Source organism: Pinus tabuliformis, chromosome 6 (genome assembly GCF_031772625.1).
Source record: "Pinus tabuliformis cultivar Carrire ecotype Pingquan chromosome 6, CPIR1, whole genome shotgun sequence".
In the NCBI taxonomy this organism is placed as follows: Eukaryota; Viridiplantae; Streptophyta; class Pinopsida; order Pinales; family Pinaceae; genus Pinus; species Pinus tabuliformis.
The window spans coordinates 1,981,361,032-1,981,371,049 of record NC_142292.1 but is presented as its reverse complement, the minus strand read 5'-3'; the positions used below and the strand labels follow the sequence as shown (position 1 = coordinate 1,981,371,049).

The 10,018-nt window shown below is 40.2% G+C and overlaps 1 pseudogene across 1 annotated transcript in view; it reads left to right on the top strand.

The window, feature by feature from the left end:
* Positions 1-10,018, top strand: part of LOC149267147 (putative aldo-keto reductase 4) — a 364,266-nt pseudogene that overhangs the window by 6,265 nt on the left and 347,983 nt on the right. Inside the window, exon 2 of the transcript XR_016255604.1 lies at positions 9,994-10,005. The product of XR_016255604.1 is annotated as a putative aldo-keto reductase 4 (transcript). The remainder of the gene's footprint in view (positions 1-9,993; positions 10,006-10,018) is intronic.

Below are 10,018 nucleotides of genomic sequence, written 5' to 3'. Positions count from 1 at the left end.
GTGTTTGATGAAATCATATTGATAGTTGCAAGAAGGCGATACGTTGGAGGAGGAAAGGAAAAAGTTCCTAGTAAACCAGAATCTTTAACTAGTCCTACCCCAACATCCCTATAAGGGATAGTTGCTTTGTCGACATGCTGGATACTTTCAAAGAGGCTGGTCGGATGAAAAATATGTCAGCTGGTCTAGGTTACGATCTTTCCATTATGAGAAACTTTATAAGCCGAAAGACCGATGAAATTACAGCAGTCATAGCATAATACCAACTACGACCCAAGGAAGGTTGTAATCTAGAGGGGCATCAACCACTTCCACATCTAGATTAACAGTTTTTCCTTACACCCTATAGGTAAATCATGTAGAATGCCAAAGGATGGAACCCACGGCCATAAAAGCCTTAGAATCGTCGGGGATTGATTTAGTGTAGGAGAACCAAGCGATCTCCAACACTGGATCGACATAATACATGTTGAGGCTCCCTCATCAATCACAGTCCTAAAAAAAGGTCTGTTTTTGACTATCACTGGAATCTGGAAAGCCATTTGATGAGGTAACCGAGGTGTACTATTTTCTAAATGAAGATTATAAGGTTCGAGTCCTGAATATCAACAGCTCCTATAGCCGACAATAGCAATTTACGCTGTGCTGGACATGATTGTAGCACCTCCAAAGCCGACATTGCTGAAGGGAGACATCTAAGTCTTCAACAATGTTATAGTTCTGAGTAGCTCTCGCATGCGGATTGAAAGCTGACTTTCGAAGTATACCTTTTGCAGGTGGCTTGATCACTAAGTCTGGGTTAGGTTTCTCGATTTGTAGCGGATCGGAACCAGGAGTGAAGTTGATGGGTTTGAGGTAGAAGATTCTGCTTCCTTCCCACCAATAGGACTTTTACTTCCATAATCTTGCGATCATGTCGCAATCCTAACATGGGACATCATCATTATGGGTTCCTCGGAGGCATTTGAGGAAGAACCGATCATCTTACTATCTTGACTAGGAAAAGGATCCTTCAAGACAACAGGCATTTGAGAACCTTTGACGATTTTCGCAACCTGCACGATGAGGGCAGTCTCTTGTAAAGTGCTCTTCTTCACAAATGAGACAAGGATAACGAGGTTTACGTTTCTTGTCGGTATATTCCGTTTTATCTGATTTCTCTTTCGAATTTTGCTTATTTTTCTTCTTCCCCTTCTTCTTACTGCCGGATTTTGATTTGGCCGTAGATGATTCTACGACATGAATATCGGCAGGAATTTCTGCGGAAGAGTCTCCTGTCGGGGAATCTGGTAAAGTTATGATAGGAGAAGAATTCTTTGCAGATTTCTTCTTACTTTTGGTATTAACTGTACCAATCATACCATCCGCGGCATGCGACCCAGAAGGAGCAGTAGTTATTTGATTGTTTTTCGGAAGGTCGGGGATTTTCTCGTGTAAAGTACCCGACTGCGTATAAACGAGGTCAAGGTACTGAGCTTGAGCAATTACTTGCTCTTCAGTAACGACTCCTGCCTTAGCTACATCCTCAGTGATTTTAGGTAATAATGATTTAACAAACCATTCTGCTAAGATTTGATCGGAATAAAAACTTTCACTAAATGTCGTCGACGCCTCCATTCATGGATATGATCTGAAATATAAGTGGACGTTGACTGTTTTAATGAGGTTAATAATTCCGTGCCATTGTCATATCTGACAGGCAACTGAAAATGAGTTAAGAACGAAGTGGCTAACTGACTAAAATTGTAAAAAGAGCCTCGTGGCAACTCAATGTACCACTTGGCCGCAAGACCAATCAGAGTGCGTTGAAAAAGACGTAAACGAATTGAATCATCTATGATGGAGTTAGATGCACACCAGAGGTGATAAGTCATCACATGGTTTGACGGATCCTCTCCTGATTTACCTTCAAACTTAGGAATATCACTGGGCAACTTATTCGGCATTGGCGGCCAAAACGGAAGGTAATTAATTGGATCGTTCGTAAGGCGCGACAAATCAGGCAAGTCCAAAGTTGCTATGAACGGTAACTGACGGTTAGGGTCACGAAAACTCTGGGTCATTAGACCAGCCCCAGGAGGAGGATATCCAGGATAACTTGGAATTGGAATTGCATTTGGGATATTATATCCTCCCGGAAAACTAGGATTAACCAGACTATACTGGGGTTGTTGAGGTTGTTGATAAGTATATCTAGGGTACGGTTGATACTGATAGACTGGGTTCTGCACATCAGGACCGAATTGGTACTATCCCTGGTACGGTTGATAAGTAAACTGAGGTTGACTTGTGACAACCGTACTTGGACCAGGTTGTCCTGCAGGCATCTGAACCGAAGTCTGAATTGTAGGTCCAGACTGAGGTACGGATGCTTGAGGAGTTGATGCAGGAACAGTAGAAACCGGAGCTGCCGATACTCCAGAAGTAGGTGTGGAAGATTGAGCAGATGTTGCAGTAGTTGCCGCAGTCATTTGAGGTGGAGTACGAGGTGTACTAGGCCCAGGCTGTGAAACTACCCCAGGTGCAGAAGTTTGAATAGTAGACTGGACAGGTTGCTAGGTTGAACCAGCAACCAAGGGTTGTCCAGGTTGAGATGACATCTGCACATTAGGTTGCAAAATCTGTTGAGTTTGTGATGGATCCCACACATTCATTCTGGGGTATGGACCCATAACAGGTTGAGCATATTGAGGACCATAACCGGGTTGAGCATAGGGTTGATAATTCAAAGGTACATTTCCAGCTCCTTGAACAAATGATTGACCTGAAGGTGGTTGGAAACCTTGAGTTGGGTACTGGCCTTGAGGTTGATATCCTTGAGGCATGTACTGATACTGGGGTTGGCTTTGAGGTACATATTGATACTGGGGTTGACCTTGAGGTATATATTGAGTCTGAGGTTGACCCTGAGGTATGTACTGTCCCGAAGGTATGTACTGTCCTTGGGGTTGCCCCAGATGATAATTGATGACCTTGAGGTTGCCCCCCAGGTGAAAATTGAGTACCTTGCGACTGCCCCCCAGGCAGTAACTGACTACCTTGAGGTTGCGGATTTGGAGTAGCACCAGACATCATAAGAATTTCTTCTACGCTCAACGATTGAGTTACGTTATTACAGTTGATATCCCATGTCCAATGGGTTGAAGAGATGCTCCCGCAAAAGTACTAGAAAGTGACTGATACCCAGAAGGAACAGAAGGACCGCCAAATAAAATTGTGTCCGGTGTTTGGGAAAACATGGATGACCAGTTTGAAATATTCAAAGGAGGATAAAAACCTCTAGGTGTTGGGTGAAATGGAATTCGAGGTGTGTGAAGAAGCAAGACCCAAATTTTCTAAAAAGTTCGTCAATGATATATACCAAGCACTTCCTCTAGGTGGACTGTAGAAAATTGATTCACGCTCCCTAAGTTCTAAAGTTTGTTGATTTTCAGGGAGATTTATATCTTCTTCTGGACTAACAAGCTCTTCAATGGAAATAAGTCCCGAAGGAAGATTTTGGGTAATGACTCTTCCTACCCTGGGTGAACCAAGACCACTGGAAGTTGGAGAAGCAAATCCTGAAGATGGAGTAGCAGCAGGTTCAGTTTCAAGCTCAGAAATTTCAGGTTCCTCAGCGAATTCACTAGTAGAGGAAATACTACCAGTAACTTCAGAAAATGAAATTGGTTCAGAAGTATACTCTGTTGCTTGAACTTGGTAATCAGGATGAACAACCAAAGAAGATTCTCCTTCTTCCGGTGACCCAACTCTACTTTCACTAGGAGTTACAAGAGCTCGTAGCCCTTCAAGCTAACTTGGTGAATACTCGGGAGGTTGCCCCCGAAGTCTACGGGAATGTCTCAGTAATTCAGCCACGATTAAAAACTTTTAATTACTTCACACGCAAACAAAGAAAATCTCAATAAAACCACCTAAAGTCTCTAAAGAACCAAACAATTTGAATCACACGCCTAAAGAATCTAGGAGTTCAAACCACACACAAACAGTAACTTTCCGTACCGAAAACACTAGTTGGTGATGAAATCCAACGTCGCAGAATTCAATACAGAAATGGCGGTTGGAACAGTTACCCCGACAACCTGCTTAATGAAATAGACTGGCACAAGTTTCTCCACTAAACCATCTCGAGTGAAGAGAACCCCCCAGAGAGTCCAAGTGAGTCTAGTCAACGTCTGCTCCAGGTACAGTGGGATCTTCCCTCCACCGTCACCTTAGGAAAGAATCCTATAGATTATGGTCACTATGGTTACCAACAGAGACAAATATACCTGGGGGAACAGTCTACGATCCGACACACACGCAAGGGCAGAGTAACAAGCTCAATCCCCTTGAAGGCTCCTTGACATAATCCAAGGTTTACCAACAAGTGACCCAGGCTCCTCGACAATGGTCAATCCGAGGTTTACCGTTTTTAATACGTGTATATCTTCTATCGTTCCCAATGAGGAAGGATTGATTACCCCACTGGTTCAGATATGATCTCATGCTTGACTCCTTTAAGAGGAGCTTCCCAGAGCATAGATGTAACAATTGGAATTTATCTCCTACCGCAAGATACAGCTACTTGTTTGTTTAAACTATCTTGGAGAGTTAATTACTCCCTACTCCAAGATACTAGCCTAAGCTATGTTGGTGATAAAGAGCCCTAGAAATAAAATGATTACTAGATGAATTTTACTTTAAGCGTTATTTTTATGGTTGTTTCTTAAGTCAAAAGGTATGGAGATGCAACTTTATGGTGTGAAGACTCGACTCCAAAACACTAAAAAATGCACCTAAGATGATAAACAATCCTTTTTCTTCAATGAATTTCTAGCTAAAGAAAGAGTTGAGAATGCAAGTGCTTGAAAAACAAATCTTTCTTCAACATATAAATGAAAGAAACTCTTTTTTGTCTTTTCCAACAAACTCAAAACGAGACTACTAATTACGCACATGAAAAAATCCTTTTCTCTTTCAACAATCAAAAACTACAAAAACAAATTCTTTCCAAAAGAGATTTTAAAATTCCTAGAAAACACTCAAAACTATGAAAAATCTAATCTTGAGATCTACAATTTCTAAAAACCTAATTGAAGTAAAAGCTTGAAAAATGTCTTTTTGAGATGTTTTACTTAGTTATCAGCAAACTAAGGACTAATTTGTCCAGAATAACAAATTAATCAAGAAACACCAGCTATGTTTTCTTTTTTCAAAAATGAAATTCAAAACTTTCCAACAAGTTCATTCAAAGCTGAGCAAAGAGAAAATGGAGATCTATTTCTCACCAAAGGCAGATTTCAACAATCAGTCAAACTCATCAAGAAGACCAAAAAGACCAGGGAATCTGAGGTTTCTTAAGCTTCGAATCTTTGAGTTACTACAAGGACCAAACGAAAATCAAGCCAGGCACGCACAACTTCTAGAAAATCACCAAAAACCAAAATGCCAATGGAATTCACTCAAAAGAAGTTTCTGACAAGACACATGCAGTTCTGGGTAGAGGCTAAAACATATAAACAAATCCTAAGCTGAACTGGATGAAAATCTTTGAGGTTTTTCAAAAATTTGACAGGGTCCGCAAGCCCTGGTAAACCAGGTGCGGTACCGCACTGTGCAGTAAAGAAACAGTGTGGGATGTCCGCACTATGTTACAAACAGTGCGTGCGGTCCTCTCTCAAAAACTTGAAAAAACAAAAGACAATTCACAAACTAAAAACCTACCCAATCCCACACACATCAATCAATCAAAAACCAAAAACAGAGAAAAACTCTCTCAAGTCAAAGTAAAAGTAAAGGCAAAAAACCAAAATTCAAGTCCCCAGCGGAGTCGCCATTTTGTCAGGCGGATAAATCGTTCTTGCGGACAAGACCGATCTCCCTAGTATCAATTGATATCTAGCGACAATCAGAACAAGCAAGTCTATCTTTCCCTAAACATATTTCGATTCATTTATAAAAACTAAGAGGTGTTTTAGACCCTACCTTAAGTCCAACGCTAGTTTGTGGCAGCCACGCTTCGACCGTCCAAGAGAGTTTCCTTTTGAGAATCTGCAAACACAAACAAGCACACATCAAAGAACACCTGCATAGCTAATATAATAAATCATGTTCATCATAGTGATCAAGGAGTCTATGAAATAAACCATAAGAGACAGCTTATTGAGAAAAATGAACTTGATTGTATTAACTTTAAACAAAGAAGAACTTTACAACCTTGGTGCCTTGATGTTGTACAAGCTCCTCCCAGGGTCCAACAAGAATCTCCTCTACTTTGACAAGCTTCACACTCTTCCCAATGAGATCAAAAGGTATGTGATCTCTCCTCTCAAGCTCAATTAGGAAGTCTAAATTTCATCAGCATTTACCCTAAAAAATATTCAGCTTTCAACCTCCCAAGTAACCAGCCCAAGGCCTCATTTTATAGTGCTGAGGAAGGAAGTTACAAGGGCCACCAATGGAGGGATAGAGTCCTCCTCCAAAGGGATAAGCTCCTCACATCAAGGGGTTAGCTCCTTTCATAATGGGATGAATGAACCACCAAGGAGCGAACTTGCCACCTCAAGATTCCCTCTAGAAGCTTCCAGAAATTACTCAAAGTGAGTTTTTAAGAATAAATTTCTGCCTTTTTTACTTTTACAGGGGTCCGCACCCATCCCTTTAGAGACAGAGCGGGCAGGTCCGCAGGGAACATGACCAGTGGGTGCGGGACCGCAGGCATTGCTAGCAGAAAGTGCGGGCCCAGAGTTTTAGAGCTTTTGAAGGGCTTTCTTTCATTTTCAAGGCTTGACATGAAGAACTGAGACTTAAGACTTGCAAAGGAGGTAAGTATGAGTAGTGATAGACTCACACAGGTTACAGAAAGTCATGGTGACAATTTTTCGTGTAATAGGATCGTAATACTAAGTTTTTTCATCGTTACACAAATCACAGGCATAACACAAATACTATTTAGGAAATTCAAAAGGAGGATGGTGCCCGAATTCTATCTCAGGAGGGCAAATGTGAAGCTGTTGTTTCACATTTTCAAAAATCATACAAACAAAGGGAAGAGGTTGAAGTGAACGATATGCTATGGGTTGCTGATATGTATCCGAAAATGTTTGATGAGGAGGCAAATATATGTTTCTTTAAGGAGGTTACAATAGACGAAATACTGGAAGTTCTCAAAGCATTCAAGAAAGATAAGAGTCTGGGTCTGGATGGCTGGAATGTTGAGATTTTCACGCACTTCTTTGAGATTTTTAAATCAGATCTCCTAAATATGGTGGAGGAGTCGCGATGTACTGGGCATATTCATCCTCGTATTAATTCCACATATATCGCTCTTATACCCAAAAGAAAGCCTGAGCAAACTTTTAATGACTATCACCCAATTTCATTATGTAACCTAATTTACAAGATCATTTCAAAAACAATCGCGGGGAGGATGCGCAATATTCTGTCAAAGTATATCTCTGCTGAGCAATATGGATTCCTGCCTGATAGGAAAATTCACGATGTTGTCGCTATCGCACAGGAATGTATGCATTCCATCCATACTTCTCATCAAAATGCAGTCATTATGAAGGTGGATCTGATGAAGGCTTATGATTCAGTTGATTGGGGTTATCTTTGCTTGATTCTTCTAAAGATAGGACTGCAACCCAGGTGTGTAAAATGGATTATGGCATGTGTCCAGAATATAAATTATGTTGTAATTATTAATGGATATCCCAGCCGGTTTTTCGAAGCTGGGCTTGTACTGAGGCAAGGTTTCTCTTTGTCACCATTATTGTTTATTCTGGCTATGGATGGTTTGAGTATGTAGATTAAGTGGGCGGTTGAGGAAGGATTATTTCTGGCACTAGAATCTCGGCACAATATCAAAATATTGCATGGTTTTTTTGTTGACAATGAGCTAATCATGGGCAAGATTCATCGCATTTCATGGATGCATCTTTTTCATATTTTCAATAGATTTGAAAAAGCTTTTGGATTAATCATGAATATACATAAATCTAAGCTATATTTTGACATGGGCGATATGGAAGATATCAACTATATTAAGAACCTGTTTTGGATGGAGGCAACCCAAATGGTGAATGGTATACAATATCTCGGATACCGTATAAAACCAAATTGTTATAGAAACAATGATTGGAAATTATGGTTAGCGGATAAATTCTTCAAGAGAATTTTTGGTTGGGAATTTCATTATCTATCCATGGGTGGTCGTGTGACGCTAACAAAGGCAGTGCTAACTCAACTGGGCATTTTCTAGGCTCACTTATTTCATATCCCATTGGCAACTATAAATAACATAAACAAAATTATGGCAAATTTTATTTGGGTTGGTTGTAACCGAAAGCACAAATATCACCTTACTAAATTTCGCCATATTGCATGCTCAAAGATGAGAGGGGGATGGGGTATCATGAACCTTAAACTATTTGGCAAAGCATTATTAGTAAAATCTCTGTGGCGGGCTATCTTTGGATCTGGTGTATGGAGTAGAATGATCCACCAAAAGTATATGAAGAACAAAAGTTTCACTTGCTGGTTTCGGAAAAATTCCATTGGTATTTTAGGTGGCTCAGCTATATGGAGAAGCTTTCAAAAAGTTGGAAATTTTTTCCTCAATCATCTCAGGTGGAACATGGGATCTGGACACTCCATGATTATTGGCCTTGATTAGATATATGGAACAAATGGGGGAAGCCTCTTCTCTGAACAATTGTGCCTGGCTCTTCTTAGAAAAGGCTTTTTGTTTTGGAATCAATTGATTCGAACATGGAGTGACCACTTTCCTATATGGAACTCTCCATTACAGATGGGGCTGACAGGACAAATGGCGGATGAATGGCTGTTCATTATTGATGTTTTAAAAGTTGTTGGGATTTGTAGGGAGGTCCATCATGATAGACTTATTTGGTCTGGGAAAATAAAATATGCAAATGTTGTGGTTGCAAACATATATGATAAATTGTGTGAGGTAGAAGGCGGATATGTGGTGGATCTGATGCTATTTGATTTATGGAAATGTCATGTCCCATGTAAAATCATCTGCTTTACATGGCTTGTTTTCCACAACAAGAATCTAACATGGGAGAATTTGCAAAAACGTCATTGGCATGGTCCTGGCATATGTGTTATTTGCAAGCAGGAGGAGTAAAACAATGCACATCTATTTCTGTCATGTCAACATGTTTCCAAGGTATGGTTTAAACTTGCTGCTTATTATGATTTTCCTCACCTTCAATTTCAAAATGTTGCAGATTGTTTGAGATGGTGGCTCAAGCAAAAATTGGCATGGAGGAACATTCCTCTATTTGTTTTTTGGACTATATGGAAATGGAGGAACAAACGTATCTTTGAGAACTGTTTTGAAGATTTTGGAGTTACATATGAAAAGATCATTTCATTAATGGCACTTTATCCAGCAAAGGAGATTCACCAAAAACAGAAGCAGAAAAAGAGTGTTGCTCCTCCTATGGTATATCTGATCGCCTTCTTCGATGGGGCTTCACAAAACCAAATTTGTGGATGTGGCATATGGCTGGTTATGTCACCCGATTTGCAGTACAAGGCATACTGGAATGCAGGGACGGGCACCAACAACAAGGCTGAGGCAATGGCACTTTGGGGTATCATTTGGCTTATAAGTTTTTTAAATATCCCAGAGATCCATATATATGGAGACTCCAAGATTATTGTGGATCATGTTAAGAGAAATGCCAACATAAATTAGCCCTCCCTTTTGGGATGGTTAAGGAGAATTGATTGCCTCTAGACAAAGATAGGACGTCCTCCTATTAATTACATAGGAAGAGAATATAACCAGACAGCGGATTTTCTCTCAAAGAAGGGCCTTCTGGGTAAAACGGGTAAAGTTCAGATGGTCATTTACATGGAGGCACAACAACCACACTCTATGGTTTTTTTCATTCCCCAGATAAGTTTTTACATCAACGATTCTCGATCTATTATTGCTTTTTGATAAAACTGCTATTTCCATACTTGTATGTGTAGATTATTGGAACTGTAAATATGGACG